Here is a 15,283-nt window from a genome sequence, read left to right as displayed (position 1 = left end):
TGAGTTGGAATACCTAAGGATGCTATGCACAGAATATTGAATGATTCAGGAAGCATTGAAAGAAGATGGAAGGAATATACAAAGTCAGTATGCCAAAAAGAATTGATTGACACAGAAGAATTTCATGAAACAACATATGATCAAGAGACAATGGTGATAAAAGAAGAAGTGAAAGCTTTTCTGAAGAACTTGGCAAAAAATAAGGCCCCAGGAATTGACGAAATACCAATTGAAGTATTTCAACAAACAGAAGCTTCCCTTCATGAGCTCACCAGGTTGTGCCGAGAAACCTGGACGACAACTACCTGGCCAACTGACTGGAAAATATCCATATTTACTCCCATTCCAAAGAAAGGGGGGACCTGACAGAGTGTGGAAATTATCGAACAATATCACTAATATCACACACAAGCAAAATCCTACTAAAGATTATCCGAAAACGACTGGAACTACCAGAAATACAAGGTAAGTTTAGAAGAGGTCGTGGCACTAGGGACATTGTCACCAATGTCAGATGGATCTTGGCAGAAACAGAAAGTACCAGAAGATTGTCCATCTTTGTTTCATTGACTATGCAAAGACATTTGATCATGTGGATCACAACAAATTGAATCCCAGAACACTTGCTTGTTCTCATGTAAAACCTATACTTGGACCAGGAAGCAGTCCTCAGAACAGATCAAAGAAACACTGCATGATTCAGGATCAGGAAAGGAATGTATCAGGGGTGCATCCTATCTCCATTCTTTTTCAATCTATATGCAGAACAGATCATTCAGGAGGCTGGGATCTATGAGGAGGAATGTGGAATCAGGATTGGAAGAAAACCCATCAACAACCTGCGTTATATAGATGGCACAACCTTGCTTCCTGAAACTGAGGGGGACCTGAAGCGCTTACTGCACATGGTCAAGGGCTGTTGTCTTCAATATGAATTGAAGCTCAGTATCAAGAAACGACCGGGCTAATTGGCAGCTTCATGATAGACAGTGAAGAGATTGAGATTGTTAACAACTTCAGCTTGCTTGGTGCCACAATCAACATTCTTGGCACCAGCAGTCAATAAATCAAAAGATGAATTACATTGGGAAAGTCTACTGTCAAGGACTTCTCCAGAGTGCTGAAGAGTAACAATGTCAGTCTGGAGGTGCACCTGATAGAGGGCATGATCTTCACAATTACTTGCTATGCATCAGAGAGCTGGACAATGACTAAGAATGATAGAAGAAGGTTCAATGCCTTTGAGGTGTGGTGCTGGAAAAGAGTGTTGAACATACCATGGACTGTCAAGAGAACAAACAGGTCTATCCGTGAGAGAGTGAAATCCAACTGCTTTCTGGAAGCAAGGATTACGAAGCTCCATCTCACTCACTTGGAAAACATAGCCAGGAGGAACCAGTCCTTGGAGAAGGACATAATCCTTGGAAGGATAGAGGGACAGCGCAAAAGAGGAAGACCCATAGGGAGCTCTGATGGCCTAGTGGCAAGATGCTGCACTGCAATCCCAGGGGTACATGGTTCGAATCCACCAGATGCTCTGCTGGAGAAGGAGGGACAATCTCTTCCTGTGCCTGTCAGATCCGATTTGATGGTACGCAAAAAAATATTAATAACAATAATAATAATAAAAGAGGAGACACAGGATGAGATAGATTGACTCTGTGACTGGAGAAAATGGGAGTAGGTCTGTCTAAGACAATGAGATTGGCTCAGGGTAGGATAAGCTTTAGAAATAATGTACATAGGGGCGTTATAAGTCTCAGGTGAGTCAGTGGCACAGAACAGCAATAACAACACATCACACAAGAGGAGATTGCCCATCTTTCTCTTGTGAAGCAGTTGGTGGATTCGAACCATGTGCCTTTGGGTTGACAGTGCAAGTCTTTACCGCTAAGCCACCATGCAATTATTATTTTTTTTTTTTTGGCTTCTGTTGCAAGTACTTGAAGGTGTGTTTGTACAGTAATTTCTATTTCTATTAACTGTAGGAATGGACACCCAAATTGCCCACAACTCTGCAGACAGCGCTGCAGTCCCCTACCATGCCCTTTAGAGGCCTAGATGAACAAGTTCTCAGAGACTCTCCAGCATGAGACCTGCTGGCTGAGGATCTGTGTAATCTAAGTCCTAACCCTCTAGAGAATGGCTGACCAAGGCCTCCTGCACCCCCATGAGAAGGTTTCCTATAACCCATCGCCACACAGCTTGTGACACTGTCCAGCTTTCTTAACATCTACCAACATAAAAGGTATAAAGTGACGCCTTTTCTTATTTAAACTTGCAGTCTTCTGATGGCTGAGTTAAGCCACTTTGCCTTTTATCTATGTTAACTCTGCGTGATTTTCCCTCTCTTCTCTTTTGTATCCTCAATTGACAATGTTTCCCATGCCCTCTCCAGAGATTCTCAGGAGTATCGTCTAGTCTTTCAGCCTTGTTTAATGTCATCACTTGTGGCCATCAGATGGAACTAGAGACATGGGTTCTTTGCTACAGTTTCAGGCTGACATGAGCATTTGGACACTTGAATTTCAGACTGAAGCTGACATCAGCAAGGCTTTAGCTCCCATAAATGTTTGTTTCATTTTTAATTGCAACAAGTAACTAAATAGCAAGCCTGTTTATCACCATGCTTGGGGCTCTGTGCTCTAGAAGGAGAACCCTTTCTCCTTGCAAGGCATTAGGAAAAGTCACTGTTACTCTGGTTTCTGATAAAGTGGATGTGGCCACACGGATTATTTATATCAGAGTCCAAGGCTGAGGCTGTGAACGAGCATGATTCTGGGAGGAGGGGCAGCCACCTGCTGGGGAAGAAGTTGGCTCCAAAATGGAAATTGGAAAGCAAATAATATTCTGTCCAAATACTCTCACAATAACAAATGCCATTAATAAACCCTCATTAAATCTAAAATAGGAGCTCTGGTCATGTAGCCTGTAGGCAGTTGTAGCCAGTCTGCTTCCTCTCTGGTGGTTCAAATCCACCAGCAGCTCCAAGGGAGAAAGATGGGTAGTCTCCTCCCATGTGATTTCTAACTTCTGAAAACCCAGTGGAGGGCAACTGAGTCAAGCCCAACTCTACAGCAGTGTGTTTTGGGTGAGAGAATTACTTAAGAGTTTCTATATACCACTTTAGGTAGCATAAGACAAAAAATATTCTTATTAAATAAAATTTTCACTAGTAAAAGAAAAAAGCTGCCTGGAGTGCTTACACCCCTACTGGTCAGTTGCACAGATTAAACACATTGTTTAACAGGAGGAGGCTACACAGCCCCCCTCGGGTGGACACCTCAGACAGCAACTCAGACAGGGCATTTGGGAGTTCCTGGCACCCTGGCACACTAAGTGCCAGAGTCTGCTTTGCAAGGATGCTTCCTCCATCTTTGCAGTTATTTGTCGACTGCTGTGCCATCCTATTTGTTTGAGTTTTTTCCTGTGTTTTAGGTCAGTCGTCATAATCTAATTTATTCCTATCAGCACTTCTATATTGGTAGCTATAGAAAAGACTCTGCTATGTGATGAGCTACTTTTGTGCACTGATACTTTCAGAAGGGAAAGTCACACCCTCACACCCCCCCACACTCGCACCACCTCAGGTGTGGATGTGTTAGAGAAGGACTGCTGTGTTTCTAGAAGGACAGCTCCTTAACAACTGCCCACCGTTCAATGGCAGAAAATGGGAGAGACTGGCATTCTTCTAGGGACACCAAGGGAAGCTTCAGGAGGTGAGCATTGATGTGAATGGGGAGAAGCAGCGTTTTGTCTTTTGAACAAAATAGAGGAAAGCTCTAGTCAGGAGTGGAGATCTTTGGCAGATAAACTGGGGAGAGTTGAGAGGAGAGGATAAAGGACAGTGTCTGAATAACAATAGGGTAAGAGATTGAAAAAGGTGGTGAAGACAATGCAGCATGTGAAGAGTGATGAGTGGGGCTGAAATACAAGCTTTGTGCCTGGATGTGGGGAGGGAGTCTTCCCAGAAGAAGGGACTGTAAGAGGTGCCCTTTGAGCTGCCAGGGACCCTATAGGGCCAATATTTGTCCTAAAAAAGACCAGGACCAATCCTCAGGACAGGATATAAATGGATTTAGGCTGCTGTTCTGTCCTGGATCTGGTCATTATTTTCTTTTGTATGCCGAGAAATATTATTCCTGGGAAGCTGCCTGGAAAATCACAAATGGGTGTCTTCTGATCCTGGAAGAAATGGTCTATTTCACTCTTCTCAATGAGAAGGGGAGAATTGTGCTCTCTGTAAGGGGCAATTAGCACTGTCAGATATTGTTGATAGTCAAACTGGGGCTCCCCCTGAGGACATGATGATGTGTTATTATGTGCCGTCTAATCACCTGCAATTCAGAGTGGCCCTATATACAACAGCCCTAAACCCTGCTCAATCCTGTGCCAGTCTTGCTGTCTCTGAAACACCTGACCCCATTACCCCAGTCACTGAATCAATCCATCTCATCAAGGGTTTTCCTCTCCTGCACTGTCCCTCCACCCTCCCAAGCATGATGTCCCTCTCCAAGGACTGGTCCTTCCTTGCAACATGTCCAAAGTATGTCAGACGAAGCTTCAGAATCCTTGCCTCCAAGGAGCAGCCTGGCTTCACTCTCTTTAGGATGAACTTGTCTGTTCTCCTAGCAGTCCATGGTATATTCAGTATTCTTCTCCAACACCACAGCTCAAAGGCATCAATTCTCCTTCTATCATCCCTAGTTACTGTCCAGCTGTCTGACGCACAGCAAGTAATTGCAAAGACTTGAGGACATAGTAAGGCCAGAAACACTGTCAAATATCTTCTAATTCACAGAACACTGCCCACCCCTCATCAGACGTACTGAATTGAAATATCAATAGTATCCATGTTGAGAAACACTGGTCTGTATAGAGCTAAGAGGAATGAGTTTAGCCCATCAACAGATGTGCAGGTAAAGGGTTATTTCATCTAATAGTGATGAGAAGTCATGTGTCCATACACTGAAGACTCTCCCTTGCAGTCAAACCTCCTTCTCTGGCCAAACACCATCCCACCCCAATCCTTCCAACCTGTCCTCCCTCTCTGCTGCCACAGAAGGACCAGGTCCTCAAAAGAATGTCTTATATATGATTGTAAGAGTTCACATGTGTGTGCCAGTGTGTGAGAAACAGAAAAAGATATGGAAAATGACCTGTGCAGAAGAACAGGAAAAAGAGCACCAACAGAGAAAGAATAAAATAGAGAATTAACATCTAATTGATTTTTTTGAAAAACAACATCTCTGATACGCTAGAGTCTGGAAGTTCAGCAATAGGCAAGTCAAGGTCCCTACAGTCCAGAAGTTCACAACCTTGGACAGGCCAGGACAACCCACTGGAACTCGTGTGGAAAGTGCTTCAGTGGCCATGGAGTTGGCTCAGCCTCACCGTGAGCCTCCTGGTGTCAGAGTGGGCGGTGCTTCATCACCCTAAAAGGTTTCACTCCAACGCTCCTCCTTGTCATTCCCAGCATCCTCTCCCTTTTCCTACAGTGCTCATTCATTAATAGCCAGCTATATAATTCATATAATTAATACATATTAAAATTCTCATTAATGGGAAGTAGCTAAGAGAAACACCGTCCCCTTTTCCTTATGAATCAGGGTGAAGTCTCTCTCAGGGAGGAGTGATAGGGAATGGCAAAGCACACACTGACAAAGGAGATTAATCAGAACTGACTTTGACAAGCACTGTGGCAATGAGACAATTAAAACAGACTTTCAAGGGGGGGGAAGGAACAAACTGGGGGGGAGTAGAGAAAATAGTGCAACAATGAATGAATGGAAACCCAAAATCTCTGTAATTGTTCATTAAAATTAGTGAAATTAAATAAAAAAGAGAAAAAAATCTCAGTAATATCTTAATCTCAAGATTGTATCCCTCACATTTCATAAGAAGTATCTCTAATAACCTTCTATGAAGAAGAGCTTCTTACTTCTTAACACAATGACTCTTTGTAAGAGAGATTTTCTTTTATTTACTAAGGCATCCCGAGCTCCCAGCAGAGTTCTTGGTGTACAGTAAGTGCTCAGTAAACATTGTCTGAATGAATGCATGTGATGGGTGGGGAACATTTCTTTCATCTGCCACCTCCTTCCCCAAACGTCACATTTCTGAAGTCGGCTGTTCAAGAGGTGGTTTGGGGTTTTTATTACTAAACAAGTTATCACAAATACGAGCGTAAAGCAGCACATATTTCTTTCATCAGTGCTGAGAGTCAGTAGCACAGGCACAGCTTAGCTGACTCCTCAGTTTGGGATAGCAAAAGGCTCCAAGCAAGGGGTCACCTTGGGGCTTGTTCTCAGCTGATGTTTTATCTGGGAAGGATCTGCTTCCACTTTCCCTCAACTGGAGACAGAGTTCATTGTGGCTAAATGACTAACAGCTTCATTCTTTCTGACTGTTGGCTGGAGGCTCCCAAGAGCTTTTTTCCCCCTGTATTTGGACTTCTTCAGGATAGCCATTACCTCCTCGAAGCCAGCAAAAGAGACGGAGATGATGCCAGCAACATGAGAGCTGTAATCTTATATCATGTGATCATGTATACATACTCATACATATTTTGTTACATTTGCTATAGTCTCTTGGTTAGAAGTAAATCACTCATACTCAAAGGAGAGTATCACACAAGTTTACCAACACAGGAAGGTGAGAATCATGGGGGTCACTTTAAGAGATTATCCATGATAGGAAAGGACAATGGGAAGTGATGCTCATACTCTGACCAACCTTAGGCCTTTGGTTCTGTGGTACACTTTAGCTTCTTTGTCACACGATGATTGTGTACACACGTGTCTGCTTCTCCCAACGAGACTGGAAGCAGTGCAGCGGCTACCCTTGTTCTTTAGAATCAGTTTCTAGCACTGGACCTAACACACTGCAAGTAAGTGATTTTGGAGGGATAGGAGAATGAATGGACAGATGAATGAATAGAAGGAAGGACAGTAGGTGAATTTATGGATGGATGGATGGATGGATAGATAGATAGATAGATAGATAGATAGATAGATGGATGATTACAGAAAGGAAGGAGATATATAGTAGGAGAACAAGGTTGAAGGCAAAGAACGCAGAAGGAAGCAATATGGCCCTCACTCAAAAGGAGAGTCACCTAATGTGAGAAGAGATGTGGCCAAGAAGTGAACCTTCTTCCTGGAACTACAGCTTGGAAAGCCTTTCTATCACGTTCCCCAGGAGAGCAGGGGAAGGCTCTATCCTTCCCAGAACTTGTTTTCTCCTTAGGAATTGAGGGTAGAAAAGTCTAAGGGGTGTCCACATGTGTTCCACATGTGAAATAATTTCTTAAAAAATAGCCTGGAGGAAGGAAACATTCCTTTGTATTCCTTTCTAAGGCTCTAGGCAATGGTTTTGATAACAAAGGTTTTTTTAAAGTTCTTAATGCTGTGAATAGTGGATTTTGAGATAGACCGCTTAGAGCTCCTGTTACAGGGTGGGATGGTGACTCCAGACTGACCTTGGACTCTGTGTCCAGGATGGAATCCAGGTCACCAGAACACCAGAAGTGATTGCTCCCTGTTGGAACCAGGAGGAAGCTGCAGGTGAGGTTGACTATAAAGTTGTTGCAAAGAATATTGAATTGTTGCAGGAAGACAAGACCCAAGGGAGAAAAGGAATTACCTGGACACCAGCATTTTTAAGAGGAAGAGCTTTATTCACCAGCAGAGCAGCTGTAAGACTTTTGTCCAGAAATTGCCACACTCCCTGAATGGCTTTGTCCTTGTCTTTTTATAGGAAAGTAGACAAAGGAACAGTCATGGGGTTTTCTCACTGGTGAATTCAAAGCATTGGAATTCAAGAGCAGTTTGCAAAGTTTGCTCGTTGGTAATTTAGAACATCAGTCAGAATTCACAGAAACGGACTCAGATATTAGTCTTTTCATTTAGGGAAGTTAGATGGGTTCTCTTACCAAGTTATATCCCCTCTTGCCCTTTGGATGTGGAAACAATTCTGCTGGGTACCTCCCAGTCTTTAGTCTCCTCTCTCAGAATAAACTAGTGTAGAATTCCAGAAAAATAAACAAATCTGTCTTGGAGGAGCCAGAGTGCACTTTATATTTTTTTTATTCTTACTTTTAATGAATGTTTACAGAACCTTGGATTTCTGTTCATTCATTGTTGCATTTTTCCCTGCCCGCCCCTTCCCCGAAATTCACTCTTCTCTTTGAAAAGTAAAAGAAAAACTCTTTCATTGTTATACAGTCCCTCCCCCCAAGTCCACTCCACTACGCAGCCTTCATTCTGGACTCCTGTCATGACAGTAATACCTAATCATATATCACTTTTAAACAGTTCTCTCCCTCATCTGTTTCAATGCAGTATGTTGTTGTTGCTGTTGTTATGTGCTGTCAAGTCATTTGCGACTCATAGCGACCCTATGTACAACAGCCCTAAACTCTGCTCTGTCCTGTGTCAATCGCACCGTCTCCAATACACCCATCCCAACTACCCCAGTCACTGAATCAATCCACCTCATAGAGGGCCTTCCCCTCCTGCGCTGTCCCTCCACCCTACCAAGCATGATGTCCTTCTCCAAGGACCGGTCGGTCCCTCCTTACAACATGTCCAAAGTATGTTAGATGAAGCCTCAGAATCCTTGCCTCCAAGGAGCCACCTGGTTTGACCCTTTCAGTATACGTAATTTATTCCTTCTTTATCAGTCTCCCCCTAACCCTGATGTCAGTCCGTTTTACAATAGTGGCACCATGCAGTATTTGTCCTTTTGTGACTGATATATTTCACTCAGCATAATGTCCTCCAGATTCACCCATTTGTATAAAATTTCATGAGTTCCTTGTTCTTCAGTGTAGCATAGTATTCCATTGGTGAATATACCAGAGCTTCTCTATCCATTCATTTGTTGATGGGCACTTGGGTTGTTTCCATCTCTTGGCTATTGTGAACAAAGACACAATAAACATAGGTCATCATATGTCTGCTTTGGTGACAGTTATGGTTTCTTTGGGGTATATTCCCAGTAGTGGAGTTGCTGGGTCAAGTGATATTTCTATTTGCAACTTTTTGAGAAAGCGCCATACAGCCTTCCATAGTGGTTACACCATTTTACACTCCCACCAACAATGAATAAAGGTTCCAATTTCTCCACAACCTTGCCAGCATTTGATGTTTGCTGCTCTGTTACATTTTGCTATTCTTACTGGGGTGAGATGATATTTCATAGTTGTTTAGAAAGCTCGTTAGAAGAGAGGCTATGCACACCCATGTTTATTTCAGCTTTGTTCGCAATAGCAAAGAGATGGAAACAACCCAAGTGCCCATCAACAAAGGAATGGATAGAGAAGCTCTGGTATATTCACTCAGTGGAATACTTTGCAGCATTGAAAAGCAAAGAACTCATGAAATTTTATACAAAATGGGTGACTCTGGAGGACATTATGCTGAGTGAAATATTTCAGTCAAAAAAGAACAAGTATTGCATAGGGCCACCGTTGTAAAACAGGACTGACATCAGGGTTGAGGGAAGACAGAGAAGGAGAGGAAGAATGATGTATACTGCATTGAAACAGATAAGGGAGATAACTGTTTAAAAGGGGTATATGATTGGGTATTATTGTCATGACAGGAACCCGGAATGAAAAGAAAAAAAAAAAAAAAGGAACCCAGAATGAAGGTTGCACAGTGGAGTGGACTTGAGGGGAGGGATTGCATAACAATGGAAGAGGGTTTTCTTTTACTTTTCAAGGAGAAGAGTGAATTGGGTGGGGAGGGGTTGGGCAGGGAGAAAACTGCAACAATGAATGACTGGAAACCCTAAGTGTCTGTAAACTTCCATTAAAATTAATTTAAAAAAAAAAGGAAGAGAGGCTAGGGAGACTTTGTCCCATATTCTTTGGATATGTTATTTGGAAAGGACTAGCTTTGGAGAAGAACATCAGGCTTCATAAATTAAAGCATCAACGGAAAAGAGAAAACCCATCAATAAGAAGGATTGTTAAGCTGTACTGCAATCCCAGAGGTACACGGTTCAAATCCACCAGATGCTCTGCCAGAGAAGGAGGGACAATTTTCTCCTGTACCTGTGGGATCTGATTTGATGGTACATGCACAAAAAATAATTTAAAAAAAAAATAAAAAGAATAAAAATTTGAAAACAACAACAACAACAAAAAACAACCAAGAAGGGTTGTCAACATACCTGCTATTATGAAGAGGAGGTTGGGCTGCACGGCGTTTTGTTCTGTTCGACACAGGGTTGCTCTGAGGTGGAGTTGACTCCAGGGCACCTAATAACTACAGTGCATTTTCCACTCATACTACATCACCAGAGAAAACAATCAAATATATTTTCTGTTGCTTTAATCTAGGTGACGTTAAGTTAATTCTTAACATGTGAGTATTTTCTTTCTTTTCCTATGATTTCTTTTGGTCATTTGAACGTGGCAGGTGATTTGCTTTATGTCAAGGGAAAAGGCCTTTAATTGCGAAGGTGCTTGAATTGTGACAAGGTTGCACTGGAGACCATGATATTTAAGTCTTTCTTTCTATGGCCAGACAGTAATTCTGAGGACAGAAATTGTTTTTGAAAGTGGCAACAGAGTCTTTTGTATGGATTGCATCTATGGTGCTAAGTCTAATCCCAAGTGGTGGTTAGTCTCCTCAAGATAGAAGGAGCACAAAAACACTGGGCATATTTGCAATGGAAATGTTGGACTTCCGTCAGTAATATTAAAAATTTTGTTTTTACTTTTGTGTCTTTGTTATAATCTTTGAGCATGCTTCATTTAGCTAATGGAGCTAACAGCAATTATGGGCAAAGCCCATGAATAACACTGTGGTCTTTATTTTGAAAATTGCTTGAAGAGAAAGTGATATGGGAAACTTATAATTTCCCAAGCACGATGTTCTTCCTTGTCTTAAAAGCAACATCCTTGGCGAGCTCTGTTGGCATAGTGGCAAGAAGCTATACTGCAATCCCAGAGGTGTGTGGTTCAAATCCACCAGATGCTCTTCTGAAGAAGGAGGGATAATCTCCTCCTGTACCAGTCAGATATGTTTTGACGGTACACGCACACACACACACACACACACACACACACACACACAACCTAAACAAAAAACACACCCTAAAACAAATAAAAGCAACATCCTTGTTTGAAAAGAGACTGTAATCTGTTCCCCAAGGTTCCCACAGCTGTTATCTTTATGGAATCAGATTACTGCATTTTTCTCCCTTAGGGCAGCTGGTGAATTCAAATCACTGGCCTTCAGATTGGCCGTCAAGTGCTTAACAACCACACCACTAGGGCTCTTTTACTATTTCATATTGACTTGAGGACTCAATTCATTTTATATCTACTCTTTTATGGGCCTGTAAGATCCTTGATCTCTGGAGGCCTCATGGGAAGAAGCTACACTGCAACCCCAAAAGCATGCGTTTCAATTCCCCCAGTTGCTCCATGGAAGAAGGATTGGCAGTCTCCTGTATGATGAGCTGCCTCTGAAAACCTGCTGGAGGGTCAGCTACAGGTTGGTTCCAACTCAATGACCCACAATAGCAAGGATCTTGATCCTTGAGAGCAAAGACCCCAATTCCTCTGTGCACTGTACTCTGGCACCTGGCACAGTCTCTGAAGTGGAAAAGATGCTCATAAAATTATGTGTGGAATTGAAAAACAGAGTAAAGTCAAGTGGTTTGTGACAAGTGCTGCATCATGGTTTCTTTAGCTAAATGAGTGAAATGGAAGGTAGAAATCAAACAATGCTGAATATGTGAAAATTTAATTTTGGGGGAATGAAGCAGAGTGGAAAGGCACAATCAGGGCCAACAAGTCAAAAAAAGATGCCTCTCCTCATGGAGGCAAATGTGTCCACTGCGCACAGGAGTCAGGCTGAAGGAGACTTCAGGGGAGGGTGGAAATTTTGCTCTGATGTTGCCATAGCTTCATGCCAAGGAGGCAAACCAGCAGATAAGTGAAAGCACATGGTAGCTACTGCGCCACATTCCCTTTCAAATCTCACTTAGACTCCCTTGAGGCCCACAGTAACTGGAAACAAAAGGGAAAGGGAATTCTGGGAAATGTGATTTGGCCTGTTCACGTTGATGTATTACAGAACAACCACAGGAGGCATTTGGAACTTAGAAGTGAATGAACTGGCTTGGCAGCAGGGAGCGCTTGGCCTTCTTGTCCCACTAGAATGCAGGTTTCATGAGGCAGAATACCCTGTGTATCCCCAAACCCTAGAATGGTGCCTTGCACATGGAGAGGCCTAACAACATTTTGTGGGATGAATGTTGACTGATTCTGGTCCACAGTCAAAGGAAGCTGTGTGGCATCATTAAAAGGCCCATTCAAATGAAAACTTTTCTGTTGCATGGTATCTCTAACAGGAGTACTACAAGTGGATGTTTTTGTTGTTGTTTTGTGGGGGTGTTTTTTAGATGTTAATGAAAGTTTATAAAGAACTTGGATTTCCATTCATTCATTATTGAACATTTTCCTCCCTGCTCCCCACCCCACTCACTTTTTATTCTGGGAAAAAAAGTTCTTTTCTTGTTATACAGTCGTTTCCACTCCCCACCCCCAGATCACTTTATTATGCAACTCTTATTCTGGATTCTTGTCATACCAATAATACCTAATCATATATTCTTTTTTTATACAGTTCTGTCTCTCATCTGTTTCAATGTCATATATATTACTTATCCCCTCTTTTCTTAGTTTTCTCCAACCTCCAAATAAGTACTGTTTTATAACAGTGGCACTATGCAGTATTTGTTCTTTTGTGACTGAGATATTTCACTCAGCATAATGTACTCCAGAGTCACCCATTTAGTATAATATTTCATGAGTTCTTTGTTTTTTAGTGCTGCATAATATTCCATTTTGTGAATATACCACAGCTTCTCTAACAAATGGATAGAGAAGCAGGAATTTATTCTCTCAAAATTAGTATATTAGAAGTTCAAATTCAGGGCACCAATTCTAGAAGACTTTCTCAGGTCTCGAAGAAGGTCTTTGACTCCTTCTAACATCTGTGGACCTGGAATTCTCCAGGTGTCTTGGCATCAGTTTTCTCCTGAAACTAGAAGCTTCTAAGTGCAGGGACCAAGGTGAAAGGACAGGCTTTGCTCCTGGCTCTTCTTACGTGTTGACACTGAGGCCCCTTTGACCTCTACTCTTTTGTTTAATCTCTTTTATATTGCAAAAACCTATTGACTCAAGATAGAGCCAGCTCCTTATATCATGCCTCACCAATACAACTGCTTCTAAATCTGCCTCATTAACATCATTCGAATCAGACCAAACCTACTGTAATCGAGTCAGTTCCAACTCATAGGAACCCTCCATTAAGTTTCCAAGACTTTAAGTCTTTACAGGAGAAGATTGGCCATCTTTCTCCCTTGGAGCTGCCAGTGGATTTGAACTTCTGACTTTGTCATTAGTAGTCCAATATGGTACATGCTATACCTCCAGGGCTCCTTAACATCAGAGTTGTTAAAATTTACAACAGAGGATAATTACATCGCATCACAAAAGGAAAGAAAATTGGATATTAGAGAGAATAGTGTCAATCAAGTTGATACATGTTTTGGGGGATGCAGTTCAAACATGTTGTTGTTGTTGTTGTTGTTGCTTTTAGGTGTCATTAAGTAGTGGAAGATTCATAGCGACCCTAAGAAGAGCAGATTGAACACTGTCCTATCTTGTGTCATCCTCATCATCTCTGACACATTTGAGCCCATGTGACTGCTGTCACTGTGTCAATCCATCTCATTGGAGGTCTTCCTCTCCTTCGCTGGCCTTCATCTTTCCAAGCATGATGTCCCTTTCCAAAGAATAGCCCCACCTAGCTACATGTCCAAAGTATGAGAGATGAACCTTCACCATCTTTGCCTCCAAGAAACACTCTGGCCGCATTTTCCCCCAAGACATATAGGGTTTTGGAAATACAGTAAAATGCCATTTTATACATTCATTATAAAGGAACATACAGTAGAATGAAGTAAGAAGCATATTACCTTCTCTCACAATATACCTCAGGGGAGCAGTGTACAAAATTATTGTAGAGCCACCAGAGAATGCATCATAAAAATAAATAGTAAGTCAGTTACAGAGAGTTTGGCTACTGAGCCAAGAATCCTTGTTAAGGTGAAAAGAGAGGGAAGAGAGGAGTTAGCTAGAACCATTTTATTTACAGTTTTTCATAAGATCTAGGAAGGAAATTGTCAACCAGAGTAAATTCTAGAGAAACTTTGACCTACTGTGAGACCTGAGCAGGCCATAGGTACCACAGAATAAGAAAGCTGTTAAATCAGAACGAGGCTCTGCTGGTCTATTGTTAAGAAGCTGTGCTGCAATCCTAACAGCACACAGTTCGAATCCACCAGCCAGGGGAAATATGGACAATCTCCTCTTGTGTGACTAACGGCCTCTCAAAGTGGAAGGTCAGCTATGAGTTAGTTCTAACTCAATATTACATAAGAACAACAACAACAAGGCTAGACCCTGAGGCAGTTTACAAGGCCAGATTCCTTTGTGCTGTGACAGCTCAAGGCTGTTATTGTTGTTGTTGTTGTTATGTGTCATTGAGTCACCTGTGACCCATAGTGACCCTAGGTACAGCAGCTCTGAAGACTGATCTGTCTTGGAGAGGGTGAAACCAAGTTTCTCCTTGGAGGCTAGGATTTTGGAGCTCCATCTCACATACTTTGGGAACATGGCCAGGAGGGATCTGTCCTTGGAGAAGGACATCATACTTGGAAGAGTGGAGGGACAACACAGGAGAGGAAGAGCCCAGATGAGATGGATTGATAGAGTAACTGGGGCAAGGGGGGTTGGTGTGTTGGAATCAGTGAGACTGGCTCAGGACAGGGCAGGCTCAAGACTCAGACAGCTTAATTTTTATGCTTCATCAGGAGGTCTTTCATAAGCTGAAACATCTCTAATGTAATACTTATGTGTGTATGTGTGTATGTGTGTCTCTATAAGCTTCTGAGATTTTATGAACATTCACAACTGAGGTCTCTCCCATGGCTTCTCTATTTACTTTTCTTTCTCTCCTTCTTCCCTGGTTTGACCTAAATTTTCCAACATACATTTACAACTAATACAAGTTTACCTTCAAATAACAATGTATCATTTCATATAGAATGGAAGAGTATTATCACAGAGACACCTCCTGTCCCTTATGACATCTTGGCATTCATTACACTTATCCACATGTCCAGTATTAGTTAAATTCAGTTAAACCCAATATTCGTTGTTGTTGTTATGTGCATAATAATTAATGATTAATAA

Source organism: Elephantulus edwardii, unplaced genomic scaffold (genome assembly GCF_000299155.1).
Source record: "Elephantulus edwardii isolate Elephantulus edwardi_28Jun2011 unplaced genomic scaffold, EleEdw1.0 scaffold00032, whole genome shotgun sequence".
Classification (NCBI taxonomy): Eukaryota; Metazoa; Chordata; class Mammalia; order Macroscelidea; family Macroscelididae; genus Elephantulus; species Elephantulus edwardii.
The sequence above is the reverse complement of the archived record's forward strand: the minus strand, read 5'-3'. Positions refer to the sequence as shown.